General features: G+C 38.6%; 1 protein-coding gene across 4 annotated transcripts in view; it reads left to right on the forward strand.

Annotated features, from left to right (window-relative positions):
- The window catches only part of LOC107095319 (forkhead box protein P2-like), a 117,653-nt gene that overhangs the window by 6,452 nt on the left and 95,364 nt on the right, over positions 1-15,837 (forward strand). For all 4 annotated transcript variants that reach the window (XM_015391353.1, XM_015391357.1, XM_015391354.1 and 1 more), the window contains exons 2-3: positions 5,573-5,643; positions 6,200-6,265. The gene's annotated coding sequence lies outside the window, so the exon portion shown is untranslated. The remainder of the gene's footprint in view (positions 1-5,572; positions 5,644-6,199; positions 6,266-15,837) is intronic.

The raw sequence follows: 15,837 nt of genomic DNA on the forward strand, positions 1-15,837 counted from the left end.
GAAATATTGAAACTGGATCAAAAATTTGTAGATATTGCCAGGTTTAAGGAAAACACCAACATATTTATTAGGGGTGGAACGGTTCACAAAATTCACGGTTCGGTTCGGTTCACGGTTTCGTGGTCACGGTTTTTGGTTCGGTTCGGTATATGTTGATTGTTAGGAAAATCTATTATAGTTGTGTTGCTGTTAGCATAAACAAAACGTGTTGCACATGCTCGCACACTGTTGCACTTTTATCCACAACTTTCTTTCTGCCGTCATCGTAGGTCACTCTAAATGCAAAGTGGTCCCATACAGCAGACCTATAAAGTGCTGCTGGCGCGTCTTCCAACGCCCGTTCTTTCCCACTCGCCATACCCACACAATTCTCCATAACAACTGTTTTTTTTCTGCTACACCCGGCTACGCTGCTTTGCTTCTTCTTCTTGTTTACTACTGGTGGTTGGCTTTGGCCGCAATACCGCCACCTTCTGCTCTGGAGTCTAAACGCTTCACCTATGAGAAAAAAGCACGAATTGAACCGAGACAGTCGAACTGAACGTTTCGGACGGTTTTCATAAACCGTTCCATCCCTAATATTTATTATTATTATTAACAAACACATTCTATATAAAGTTATGTAAAGACTCTTTATATAATTTAGCACCCCAACTATTTTTTCTGATTATTTAGCCTCTACTTCACATTTGTGTACTGCTTTTTTTTTATCAACCACATAACAACTAATTAAAATATAATAAATTTAGTTGCCGCATGTCGAAAAGTAAAAAGGGTGTGAATAGTTTTGGTACAGTTAAGGAGGTAGCACTGGTAGACGCGTGCCTGCCACGCGCCTTCTCCGTCACTCCCCACTCTCTCCTCCTCTCTCTCCTCCCATCCGCATCCCTTCATCATCTGGCGCCCTCCCGCAGCGCTCGCCTCTTAACCACATGTGCCAGCGCCAGGCCCGCTCATGCTCCGGGGCTAATTGTTCACTGGTAAACTGGGGGCTCGTCAGTGGGGGTCTTCCCCTTCATCCAGGCGCAGGGATAATAAGCAGGTCGGTGGTGGTGGCAGCAGCGGTGGCGGTGGGGTTACAAATCATGATCCCTCCATGCAGTTTATTTTTCTCCGTTTAAGTCTGGAGATTGTCACTTGTAATCCGGGCTGTGTGCTGAATGCAACAAATACACCATGAAATTAAAGGTTTTTGCGCGAGCATAAAGCAAGAGCTCCGTGGAGATGGCCAAAGCTCTCTGATCATAGAGGGTTTTTCTTTTTCTCTTCTTCTTACTTTGATCATGATTAATTGACCAATGGGAACATATAGTTTTTACCACTATTTGAAATTCTTTCAATTCATATATATATTCATATAATCTCCGCTCTGTCCAGGTTAGTGTTTCCCAGATTTTAGGAAGAATCCCCCTTCGGCCCACCTTTTCCATTTTGAATTGCTCTAATCTTGCTCTGCTAATGTGTTTCTTGAAGTGTCTCCCTCAGCTGCCACTTAAAAGTTTGATGAACGGATGGAGAAAAAAAACCTATAACTAGCCTCAGCAGTGTGTTTAATCTCATCTGATAACTCAGGCCTTCCTCTTTCTCCTGCCTTTCTCCACCTCAGCTTGGCGGTTCTGGCTCAGGTCTGCTTCTCTCTCACCACACAGATGGTATTAAAGCCACGGCCCCGCAAGCCCCCTCTGATACGGGAGAGTTCATTAGAGATGTGCCTTTGATGGGCAGCCTTTTCATGTGACTACCGGTTTTTCAAATACCTTGATGTAGAAGCTTAAGAAGGCATTGTGCAGTAAGCCCTCCTTTTGATGCGACTTATTTAGATCTGCATAGTAAATCAGGGGGGAGTAAATAACCAGCCAGCAGATGGAAGCAAGGAGATAAGGCGGCGGCGAACAATCGCATTTGTATTTTGTTATGATGTTGACAGCAGCTAAAATTCACTAATCTAGAGCCACTGATCTGCATTTCAAAGAAATCTCATTTAGCAGCAGGGAGGATAAAGTTCCACTCATTGTGTCTATTTTATTGCATTCTTCGCTAATTTATCTGCCCACAGATTTAACGCGCAGGGCTCGGCGGTGGGAGCCAGCGTCCGTGCGTTGCATAGGGAGGGTCTTAAATACTGTGAAAGCGGTTACGTCTAGACTGTGAGCTGAGGGTAATTACACGTCTGACCATGAATAGAATGAGTTTGAAGACTCATCTTTCTTCGGGCAGGCCTGAATCGCTCGACTAATGCTGATAAGGAACGTTTGGTCCCCACAGAAATATTGCCAGTGACTTCCCATAACACCCTACCAAGGATGGTATTTACTTTTAAGATAAAGTTATTGTGTACAGTAATCTGACTTGTTAGCATAATGTCCTCTTTTATGGCAGGACCCTCCTTTTTTTCTGCAGTGTGGAGGTATTTGCAGCCCAAGCCTTAAATAGTTTATCTTGACTTAGTGAGCGGCTGCTTTATGTAAATATTAGCCTATAGCATTATTAGGCCTTCATGAATACTTGAATGCATTTGCCATATTTATAAGTTGATAGAATTTACCAATGGTTTTACATTTGGCTAAGAAACACGTGTGATATTTGGAAATCTCCAAGAAGAGGAGGTTATACAGACTAACAGAATGCCAAATCATTTTCTTGTGAATAAAATATGATCCGTTTACAGCCCAAAGGTGTCTGTATGCAAATAATTTAGGAAAGAGGTGTTCAATTTTTGTACCTGAAGGACGTCACAATCTGCTGGTTTATCATTCCAAATAAAGCGTATAGTTCAAGCCTTAATAATTGTGTTTATTTACAAAGCTTCAGTTTACAATCCATGTTGTTAAACGATAACTTTACAAGACTAGCAGGTTCAATTCAACTATACATTCAAGTCTGTCCTTTGTAACCCAACCATAGAGACTGCTCTAATAATAATTTATGTTCCCATTTAGTTTATTACGCCAAATGATGATCTTGATGGCAATGGTGAAAAGGATCAATTCCTTTAGAACAGGAGGAGCAGAACTTTGGTGGAGGAGCCATCCACCAAAGTTGATCCTAGGTTGAAGAAACAGGCAAGAGGCACACAAAAAATCACTAGTACACATATATATATAGGGAAGAAAAATAAATAAACAGTATATGTCTGTCTGTCTGTCTTTTAATAAAAAAAAAACTGTAGAATATAGAACCGGCTTTTAGCTAGCAATGCATACGGCCGTACATTCTACGGTCTTTACTAAAAAAATTACGAATTCTACGCCCTGTTTTTCCACAAGAAACTTCACTCTAATGTTAATAATTGCACAAGCAGCAATTGCTGTCTGAAAAATTTAACTTTTGCTGCTCCACGCGCCACATCAACCAATCAGCGAAGCTGATCTGCGAGCTTGCAGGGAGACAACATCACTGCTGATGCATAGCGCTATGATCACTCCACAAAAACTGTTTATCAATGCCTAAATTAATTTAAAAATTGAAAACTGTCGGCAAAATATGTTTGCTTTTATTATTCTGGTGTCTGCAGTTTGTGCCACGTGTATGAAAAATGCTAACATTTACCTCCACCCGCCACGAACAGTAGGGGAAACCCCCTAGAGGCGACCAGGCCTGAGGCAGCTGCTGTTGGGGATTCACAGTGACAGTGCACCGTTGGTATGGGGGGTCTGCTTGCCCCTGACAGCAAAATTATATTTGAAGGCAGGATCGTAATTTTGATGAACTGACTGCACTGACGATGTTTTAAGGTGGACTTTCTTGCATAAAAACATATTAAAATTATTATGACAGCAAATATAGCAAAGCCGCTCTCTGCCATTGAACACAGGAGCAGCACAAGTATTGGACGCATCTGTACACATATCTCAGGAGCATCAAAGGTCCTTTTGAGGCGTGTCTGACCTTAACATGTACAAGTGTCAAAAATGAAGCAGAATGTGCTTTATTGCTGCTCAAATTGCAGTGTGAACATAGGATTACATTTCCTCATTGCTTGAATTAACCTATGAAGCATAATATCGTACCTAAAAAATTATCCTTATGAAATTTCGACCTCTAGTCAAGCAAACATACTTCCCATAATAAGGACAAAAGCAGTGTTTTAACAAAGACAAAAAGTTAGCTGCATTGCACCTCAAAAGTAGTGTTTCTGAGTCTAAATGTCAAAATTGACAAAAACAATGATACAAGTTGATTAAAACCTAATAATAGATACCTATAGTTGCATTTAGTCAAAAACTGCTTTCATTTCAGGTCTTTTAATGAGATAAAATATACACATTTACTTAAACTATTGCATATCAGTTTAGTTATATTGGTACTTCTAACAATATGTGGCAGATATTTAACACTCATTGAATTACATGCTAATTAGTTTGAGTCATAGTTTTTGAAGTCAGATTTCTATATGGTATTTAATAGAGAATTATTTTAAATCGTTAGAGGGGAATGAAATGCCCCCCTGGTGGGAAGGAAATCAGGCTTGGTCAACATGAACTACATTGCAGAAATGGCTTAATTTCAGCAGTTAGGTGCTATAAAGGTACAAAATGGCAAACTGGATAAAACAAATAGCACCCCCCTTTAAACCAGATCCTTAATAGCTCCCCTCACCATCCTCTGCAGGAGTTTTGTCACACCTCATTGCAGCAATCGCTAAGAGATTATTTTCTAAAAGCCTTTAAAAAGATATTTTTTAAGTTAATATTCTGTTCTCAAACTTTCAATCTGTCACTTGTCCAATTTCCAGCAAAATGTCGCCTAGTTATCTGGACAGCATTTTCCACAAACTCAGAACAATAAGAACTTATCACAGTTGGCATGTTTTGTTTTCCATCTGTTCCCTTTGAGTTGAGGCCTTTTTGTACAGTTCAGAGAGCGCATTCCTCAGGATCCAGCAGCCGCTGGTTGCCTGTAGGGGTCATTGAAATTCAGAAAAAAATAAAAGGGGCAAACACATGCACACAAACACACACCCCTCAGAGAGGAGCCTCCGGTCCATTGTGTGAATTTGGTGCCTCATGTTGTATTACAGTTCTCCAAAGTAATTATTTTTTTACTGTAAATGTGATGCATTAGTAGCTGCAGTTGTGATATTGAGCCCTCCTCCTGTATTGGTGTGATTAAAATAACAGAACCCTTCATCCTAATGGGCTCTAGCATGTGTGTTTCCACGCAGGCAGCTGAATGGGGTACATGAGAAAATCAATGGTGTCAGGTTAACAGTGTGATTTACTTTACGCTGAGAGCTTGAGCCTTGCAGGCACAGCACCTTTCAACTTTAGAAAGAGTGTGTATGTTTGTGTGTATTGGAGATAGTACATTGTATGGCCTGTTAGTGCATGCACCCAAACACACACAAACACACAGACTCTCCTTTTAAGCTTCACAGCGAAATCCAGGTGCACTTTGTTGATTTGAAATTTATTGCTTTCACCTTCACACCATGCAGAAAATAGTTATGCAACATATCATCTAGCCCACACTTGTCTGCTATAGCAATAATGCACCAAATGGGAGGGATGGGGGCATCTTGTGCAGCAGAATTGGCCCAACTCTTAAGTATTTTTGGGTTTTCTCCCCTTAGTGAGGCAGCATCGCCAGACTCCCATCCCACCCTGCCAAGGACAAAAGTGACAGCAAGTTTTCTCCCTTAGGGTAAGTGCTTGAACATAATCCCCTCATGTCAGCTCTTTAACCTGTGGAAAGATTAGAGCGCTATTAAGCATATAGCTTTTCACCTGTCAGTATTCAGATAACAGTAAATCAAAGTGTGGATCATTCAAAGCTCTTTCACAGTGTTTTATTTCTCTCTGTTTGGGTGATTGTAGTGGTTTGTGGGGGGTCACGGAGTTCCCATTCCTCCTCTTCAAATGTAACAAATCTTCATCTTGTCCACACTGATAGAATTCCCCCTCCACTGGGCAACCTTTCCATTGTGCCTGTTTGGTTTTCACACCCCAAGGATTTTCAATCTACTCTCACTTAGAAGTTATGCACTCAGGCTGGCAAATATGGCCGAGCTCAAATTTCAGCTTTTATTATTATTTTACTGATCTATTCATTAGAATTTCTTACTTTAATGCATGCTTGTTTATTCCTGTTAATGGAATACCTGTTTTTTTAACCTGTTATCAGGAAAAAAATAAAAAAGATAAGAACACAAACTCCAAATGTAGTTAGATTTTAGATCTCTTCCTGTTCCTCCTTCTAGGATGAAATATGCACACTCTGCATCTGTAGAAAGAAGAAGACAACGTACAGTGTGAGGTGAAAAGTGGTAAGTGCAAACTATTTAACTACTCTGTCTGCATGCTTGATCTTGTGTTACTCGATATTGTGTTTGCTGTGATGATGCACATCAGTCTAACTGTTGCGGGGGTTGAATTTTAAGTTAAATACAGTCCTAGATGGAGTAAAGGGTTAATAAAGTACATTTCATTGGTTAAAGTTTGGTTTAGTGAAATGGTCTGGAAGCATCACATCATTAGGGATAATGTGCAAATATCTCTAAATAAATAAAACCTTTTTTTGAATTGTATGTAATAGGATTTAAAAATACAACGGGATAGAATGGATTTTAGCAAATAAAAAATAACTGTTGGCAACTTCATACAATTTATAACTCATGGAAAATAGAGAATGTAATAGAAAAGCATTTCCTAGATTGAAGTGCTTTTCAGAAATTTCAATTATTTTTTTGTGCATATGTAATTTACTAATCTCAACTTCTACCAAGATGTATAGTTTTAAAAGTGCTGGAATGTCCATTGCACTGCTTTTTATTAGACGCCAGGACTAAATATTTTTTTTGCCTCTATTGAGCATAGTTACTCAAAACTCATCTTCTCCACCTGTTGTTTCACACCTGGCCAGCTTTTGAATGCTTTAAAGACAAAAATAGTTTTAACAAAAAAAAAAAATGATGTCATCAGGTGTGTTGTATCTTTAAAACATGTTTAAATGTGTGTGTTAATATGGAGACACCATGAAACGTAACTATTTTCAACCATGCTTTTACACTGGTACATATTTACATAGTAATATATATATAGTATATATATATATTTTTGGTAACATGTTCTTTTGGAGGTGTGGTATGAAACACTTTTTTAAAATTGTTGTGTTTGCTTTTCACATTAAGAGCTTTTAAAGTGAAGTGTTCTTTGAAATATGCAAGTTGCTTAGCCCTAATTAAAGATACACTATTCAGTTTTTATTAGCCAGAACTCATATTTTTTTCTTTATTTTTTTTTTTTTTATGACAAAATATGTGCTGTGGGTTTTGAATTTAGTTGTTTTGAAAAAGTTTCATTGTGTATTTGGTATGCACGATATAGACATTTTGGCCAATAACTGATAATTATTTGTTTCCCCCCCAAATCCTACTCACAGACAAAAAGTAGTTTTTCTGTCATTTAACGTCATTGCATATCATAGTTCCTTTATAGTTTGTGAAACTTTAAAAAATATCCACAAAACTTCAGCATGACTCTTGTGGAAGATTCATGACCTGCATAATTCTCTATTTTTTTATTATCAAGACATAGTCTATTTATCGGTGAGTTAAATTATGGGAATGGTAAACTGACAACATGCCATTGTGATATTTTGTATCCCTGCATTTATGCATATATCCAAATATTATTTTTTATTTTAATACTCAAAGAAAAAAACCTGAAAGAACATTCTGTGAGATGATATTTTTATAAAGCACAATTTGTGGGAATTTCTTATTTTGATACTAGAAAAGAAAATAGTGTTTAATCAGCCAATCAACAAGCCTATCAACAAAAAAGCTAAAAAAAAAAGCAGTTACAACAATTTTCATATCAATGTTCCTTAAGTTTAGCTCTATTTTCCAGAACCAGAAAAACGGTACATGGCAGTTTGAAGTGACATTTTGTATTTTATAGTTAAATCCTAATTTGACTGAGGTTAAAGCAGAAACATATGAAGTAGAAGATTTACTCTAGGTAAAGATTTGTTTAGAAAATGTGTGAGATGCTGAGCTGAACTCTCCAGGTTTCCTGAGTCCAGATTTCCACCTAAAAGAGATTTAAATATTAGTTCTTAATTTGTCTAGTACTTCAGTTAATCTTCAAAGATGAATCCTTACTGCATATCTACTGGCAAGAAGACGTTCTTCTAATCATAGCAAAAAAGTCTAATTACCCCAACACTGCAAGCCACACTTGCAGAGTGGACATACAAAAAAGAAGAGGAAAAATCTACAGCAATTTATCTGTGGTTGCTTTAAAGGAGCTGCAGTTTGGACTGAACAGCCTTCTGCTCACATTTCCAGTCTGAAATTGATTTCTTGTCCTAGATCAGAGACCTCTTGTCATTCCATTTTCAATCCCCAAATGGTTTCTCTGAGCCTACTAACTGTCATCCCCGTGAGTGGGCAAACAGGGGAAACCTCCATGGGTCTTTACCCCTGGCACTTAAAGCAGCCAATGGAGTAAAGGCAAAAATCAAAGGGACTGACCATTTCCCCATTGGTAGCCTCTATTGTGTGGCCGGTTTGGGATTGGTGGAGAATCTGAACACTGGATAGCGGGATACGCGGGTGGCTGGAGATCAGGGAAAGCAACCCCCTTTTTTTTCCTAATCCTTATCCACCATTAACCTCAGTGCCCTAGTGTGTGGCTAAGATCAGGGCCCTTGGTCAATCCCCCATTCACTTCCACCCCGAATATTTTAAAGTTAAGCCCTGATGCTTAACAAAAAAAGTCTTACTCATCAAAGGTTTACTTTTCCTGCCTTCCCTCTCTGTGCCTTTGCTCTCCTGCCATTCTTCTCTCTATGGTCCACTGTTTTGTCTTTACACTTGGGGAGAGGGAGCCGTTGAAAGTTTTGCAAGTTCCTAAGTTTTCATTTTTCAACTTAATAAAGTTTAGTTGGAGGTCCAATGGTGTCATGCTGCGAGGCAAAGTGGAGCAAAAGTAGTTGAGCCAGTGAAAACCTGCCCACTGCTAATCTCTCTGATAAATAGACCCCTGATTTTATTCAAATTACTTCCACAAGGGAGGTATATATTCCTACCTGATATTTATAACCCCAAGTATTTTCTTTTTCCTTGGACATTTGCTGATAATAACAAGACTTATTTGAGTCCAGGTTTCTACCTCTATGTAAACATTTCAAATTCCTCCTCTTTTTTTTTCTGTGGGCCATAGCTTTTCCTAGCAACTGTCAGGCATTCGACACATCTGAAAGAGAAATGATTGAGGGTCAGAGTAGAAAAACAAGCATATGGAGGTGTAGAGTTGACGGGCGGGAGTGAAGAAAAGAAATTGCACAGAGAGTGTTTGTCCAGAGTGCATAGTTGCCATGAGAATGAAGGTGGAAACAGGGGAGGCTCAAAAACAGGATTGCCATTATTGTTTAACAGAACATAAAGTCTTGGTAAGGCCATTGATTCTTATTTTTCCTATCTATTCTCCAGCTATTTTCTAAGTTCTATCTTTTGAATTTTTTTAAGAACTATATTTTGGATATATCAACCAACATAAAAATGAAAAGTGGTTTTCTCCAGTAAAGGTGGTCAGAATTGACTTTGGAGCCCCTCCAACTAAACTGGGCGCCTTGTTCTAGAGAATGCTGACACTATAGAAATTATTTATTGCAAATATTGTATATAAGAATCAAATTAAAAACAGCATCTAGTGTTTCATGTGTTATCCTTTCCTCGCAATCTAATTGGAGAAACGTTGAGTGCGGAAGCTGGGCTGGATGGCATCCGTCCAAGAGCTTGAGATTATTGTGAAACCCAACCTGATGGTGGGATGACATCAGAGAGGCCTGACTTTGGATTGAACTCAATGTTTCAGGTGGGAAGAATTACGAGCGGCTTCACTCGCAGGTGATCGTGTCCAGTGGATCAGTCGCACACAGTCCTGCATTCTTCTCCCAAGGTCTAAACGCTGATTGCCCTGACAGATTGAACTTGTGTGTTATCAGCAAACTGTCATGGGGCTTCATTTTTCAGACTACACACATAGTCCAAAGTTTACGTTAGCCATTCACCAATATGGTGTTTTATAAGGGAAATTGTCATCACTACATAAACGATACAGTTATTTTACCTGCTATTGAACTAGTTCAGTTCAAGTTGCCAAGAAGTTGATGCTGAATCTTAAGTATGTTAAACATTTTTAGAAGGCAAACAGTGTCTCGTTGCCTTATGTTACACATTAAATTGAGTTTCCCCTACAAAAAAACAGCATAATTTTGAAACTAGATATATGTTGCACTTCAGTTGGCTTCACATTTACTGCCACAAAAATCAGAGTGCCACATATTCTCTAGCCTTGTCAAGAAATTCTGCCACTAAAGGGTCATAACTCAGACACACAGAGTATTTACCCTGCCACTGCTAAATAATCAGTGAAACCATCAACATAAATTCAAATATTCCAGTTAACATCAACACCTTTATCAATAATTGATATCCTTTTAAGAAAGGTGGATGTTTCTCTAACCCTTGGCTGGAATGAAATGTGATATTTTGGGCCAGTAATTGTCTACCTAACTACAACACCCCATACCATATAGCATTAAATTATCATTATTAGATGGTCAGTTTATTCTTAGATATGAGAAATATTAGTGATGATTGAAAATCGCAGCCCTCAGACGTGACGTTCCTGAACCAGATGTTGCAGAACACTGAATTTCACACCATTTTTAGAAATCTGTGTCATCATATATATACACTGGACATTAACCTGCCCATTCCTCCAGTGAAACATGGTGGTGGCAGTATCATGCTGTGGTGTTGAATTTCTTAGTCAGGGATTTGGAAAAATGGTGATGATTATTTTTCAATATGACACAATTTAAGTGTCATATTGGAAAATATTTACTTCTTAAGTTGCCCAGCTGGTAGAGATATACACCAAAATACATTGGAATGTATATTCAGCTACAATGGAAAAAAAGGGAAAAAATAAATCAATTTCTTGATATTAATAGTCTATTTTGCTTTGATAAGTGGTCATAATAGGAATTATATTTTGCTGTTGTCGTTTGTACTGGTCAAATGATCTTACACATGAAACTTTAGGTTTGATTACCTAAGTGTGTTGAAACTGGCTGCAAATGTTTATACAAATTCAAGATACACCCATCATTTTTTTTCCAATTTAAATGTTCTGTCATTGTAAACGATTCAAATCAAACAACGCGGTTACAGTCAGGGGAAAAAAAAGCTTTCATTCCAGAGGCCACAAGCCAAGTCCTTTGTTCATAATGAACATTTGATCGCAGCTTGAAAAGGGATACCAGTGGCAGCAAATTCCTACAAGAGCTTCTCACTGAGATTTCCTCACCACAACCCACAAGCAAGACGGAGTAACTGTTCCTACCTGGTTGGAGGCAAAATGGATAGAAAGTATTCTTGTGTGCAGTGGGGGTGAGAAACACACACAAACTCAGCCGGCATGCTCGATTTGGGTCATAGAGTTGACAGACAGTGGAATGTGAATGTGTGTATGTTGACAAACTCCACTGCACCCTGAATGGGGTTTGTGATTACACCTCATCATGCGTGTTGCATCGGCCCTGTCCCCCTGCTCCCTCCGCTTTCCCTCTCCCCCTTCCTTCTCCCTTGCCCTCGCTTCCCTTTCGCTCCCTCTCTCCTCTCACCATGGTGCCTCTTGGGCAATCATGTGGTCACACTACCTGACTCCTCGCTGCTCAAGAGTGCAGTTGACAAAAACAGCCCGAGGCCCGTCATGTGGAAAAGATTCAGTCGGCACATAGCATACATCACGACCCCCGCGCTGTAGCTCCTCGCTTTCTCGGACTAACTAACCGATGCACCTGGGTGTTTCCTTCTTCTGCTCACCTGTGAAGGAAAACTGCTTCACTCTCCTTCTGTCGGAGAGCACAGCTGTGTGTTTGTGGCTTTGCAGGCACTGTGCATGAAGCCTGCTTTAAACAGTGAGTTTGGGTGCTGTTCACCCTCTCCCTCTCGCACTCAGAGAGGTTCAGCCAGCTTCTCTTTGTCAGTTGAGTTGCACTCTTCGTGTCATGTAATATAAAGCTGGCGGTCAGTGAGAGCTTTCTGCTGTCAGTCATCATGGTGGTCTTAGGCTGTCGAGCTGCTCACCTGTGTTTATTGGACAAGACCTGCTCTATGCTACCCTGGGAGAACATCTTGCCTTCTTGCCTCTACTTTCTCCCTTTCTGTCTCTTTTACTCTGTTTTTCTCTCTTTCTATGATTTCTTTTGTCTGTCAAACTCTATCTCCCTGTCTCTTTTACTTCTTTAACCCACCACTACCCTTTTCCCTCGGTTTTTCTCAATTCTGTCCTCTACAGTTTATTTTTTCAGGCTTTCTTCTTTGCTTCTCCTTTTCTACCATTCACTTCTCCCCACTCCTCCTCTCCTCTAGCTGTCTGATATTATTTTTGTATTATTTGGGACCTCTTTGTCAGCCTTTCACTTTATAGCTCTGCCATCTCTTCTCTTCTTAATCTTTTCTCTGCACCTGGCTGAGCATGCGCACACTTCTGTGTGCGCCGCCGCTTGACGGCTGATTGAAACCTGTGTCTCAAAGTTGCTAACGCTCACTGAAGCATTATATTGTAGATAAAGTAAATAAACTAGACTACCATGGGAGAAATTTCTGGGATAGACTCGAAGATAACACACACTTCTATTCACTTGGCCCTGCAGAGGCTTTCTCTCGTTCACTTACGCTTGCATGAAGACACAGAAATGCGTTAAGTGAATGGCTGAAAAGACTGTTGATGTTGAGGTGAGAAGAGAGCTGGAGGCACAGAGTTACTTTCTAAAGGCTTAGGAGTTTCACAAGTCTAATGTTTTTTTCAAATGGGATCTTTATAGAAGTAAAAGGCAGATCTAAAATACATCGTGAAACAAAAAGTACAGTTCCCCTTTTTTTAATTAATATATTATGGTGTAATAAAGTAGACCAAGGAAACTAGAAATAGTTGAAATGTAGATAGATTGATGCAACAAGTGTTGTGGGGAGACTTAAAAAAGGCTGGAAAGAGTTGGGCCAGAGGTTGATCTTCCAGATCTTTAAAAGATCTTCACCTTTGTCAAATTTCGGACAGCAAGACACCAACTAGCAACAATGCTTGTGCTGCCACATGGTAGTGGCGGCATTATGCTAGTGGGAAAGGTGATTTAGCAAAGTGGTGACTAAGTAAAATTACACAGTTATCAGATTTATATTGGTAATAAATATTTGCAACCATTCATAATTTTCCTTCTACCAAATTCATTTAATCCTAACAGAAAAATTAAAACTAGCAATTTTAATTTCTTAAATTGTGTAAAATGTGTAACTACTATATTTTCATCCTGATGTTTTTTAATCTGCCCTTAAAAAGTTTTTTTTTTCTTTTTTGCAACTATAGCAATTTATTCACCTGAAATTGCATGGCTAACATATTGGTTAATTCATGAGTTTGACTCTTTGGGATTTTAAAGCAATGGCCTGATAAATGATTCTTCAGTTTATTGTGTTATTGAGGCCATAAAGCTGCACATCAAAAGAACTGTGCCCTCAAACCGCCACCTCCTTGGTTTCATATCAAATTTTTCTTACATTCACTGAAGTTCCATTCGGGGCTGTAAAGTGGTATAGTTGACATGGTAATACATTTGTATTGTGTCCAATGATAAATACTCTACCAGGTCTTACTCACTCCGCTGCCTCCAAATGTGTCCGAACAGCGCCTGTATTGTCAAAGGCACGGGGGGTCATTCAAATCTCACTCTCCTTCCCTTTTGCCTTTTGTCAAATATTTCTACGCCGGTGATAGTTTTCTCATTTATTTAGTGAATAGTGTGCAGAGTGATGAAGAAAAAAAAAGACTTTTGCATTATGGAAATGATGGAATGGTTTATAATCTCCCACATATTCATCACAGCAGACATTGGACCCTTGTGATACCGTCCTCCATTGGCTATTGTTCCCTTCCCCTCTTTGCGTACTGTTCCGCTCAATGGACAAAGCAGGTTTTAATCCTGTCTCTTTTTGGAATGACAATGTTTACCAGCGATCATTCAATGAGGGGTACGACACACATCGTTCCTTGTGTAAATGCCCCGAGAATGAGCTGAGGTTAGCTGTGGCTGGCTCACTAGAAAGGGGTGTCAAAACGGTTAAAACAGGTCACATATAATCATTTTTAGAACGCAGTGCAGCCAAGAACACAGACGAAAGTTGCAGAGGAGCAATGACATTAGGTATGGAATGCCTTACTCAATCATAATGAAAGTCCACCTAAACAAAAGTAGTGATAGCTAGGTCCTCAGCTAAATCCTATTTATCAAATAAAAGATTTCTATGCAATTTGTCCAGTGAGGAAGAGGAAGTCATGTTGAACGCTGTCTGGTAGCAGTATCTCAGGTTCTTAAAAAACTGACTGGTGTGAGGACAATGTGCCTGTAATATGCCACAGTGTGAACTAGCCCATTAAAAAAGAAGACATTTTTGATTAGTATTTCTACTGGTTTGTGTATTGGTATGTCACAGCACATTCCTCTTCATAACTAACCATAATATTTTATATTATTAACTCATACGTTTTAGCAATTCTCACTGTTCTCCACATAATCAGTTTTACCTATGAGGGTTTAATAGCACTACAGTACTGTAGCTGTCCAAATATGATTCCAAGAACTGTGTCTATTCATGTCATGTTGTTTAACATAATTTCTGGACATTGACCAATGGACATACTTTAAACTGCTGTAACACTTAGCATTTGTCTTACCTGAAAAAACTCACAATCATCAGCCACAACTGCCTTCATGGTATGGCCTTTCTATCCTTTGCAGGAACAGTTTAATAACCCTTTCGCTCCGGTTTGTTTGTTTCTGCTCCTTTTTTTAAATGTAAGATTCTAAATGTGCCTTGAAACTGTGTCAAAAATTATGAGAAGTATATCTTCTTAATCTGTTTTAGGGCTGAAACAATCAATCGCACTAATCAATTATTGAGATAATCGTCAACTAATTTAGTAATCGATTAATCGTTAACTGGAGTATTGAGACTCTAAAACATGCTTTTAGCTGAGAGAGTGGCCCTTTTAAAACAGTAAGTATACCGAAATTGTAAAATAAATATGTAAACATTTTGCATTTCAGATAAAAAACTTTTTTGTCAATATCAAAATGCCCTATCCACAACTCCAGTAGAAAAATTTTTGTTTTACCTGGTTTACTTTGGTAAAAAGTGTTCATTAAGGACCAATTTGCTATCTGATTATTAATCGATTAATTGAAAAAATAATAAACAGATTAATCAATTTGCAAAATAGTTCTTAGTTGCAGCCCTAATCTGTTTACTTCCACCAAACGTTTTTTCTGTGTTGCAAATAATGTGCCTGACATTTTTCTTACAAATTGCAGTTAGAAGAGTCTTTTTCACCAGGTAAGAAAACCATCTTTTTCTCACAGCTTGTCTAAAGCAAACAATAAAAAGCTTCACTTGTATTCTGTTATAAGAGTATTTTTTTAAGTGATCCAGTTTTATTTATATTTAATATTTCTTTTTGTTGCTTTGTTTACCTATTTCTTATATTATCTAGCTTCACTGTAGTGCTATATATTGATTTGTTTACTGTTAAAGAACTCCATGAATATATTTGACCCTTGACTTCTTCTTAAAACAGCAGCAATAATAATGATTAGCATTAATTAAAACTAAGCAGTTATTTACTGCATATTTTATCTATATACTTGGCCCCATACCATACAGATCCTGCTGTCTTGATTGGATTTAAGATTAGCACCATTGCTGCTAACCACAATCAGATGGTTATTTTTTCCCTTTTTTGTCAGCAACCATTTTCTCCTATCACT

This window comes from Cyprinodon variegatus, unplaced genomic scaffold (assembly GCF_000732505.1).
Source record: "Cyprinodon variegatus isolate N-32 unplaced genomic scaffold, C_variegatus-1.0 Scaffold537, whole genome shotgun sequence".
Lineage (NCBI taxonomy): Eukaryota > Metazoa > Chordata > Actinopteri > Cyprinodontiformes > Cyprinodontidae > Cyprinodon > Cyprinodon variegatus.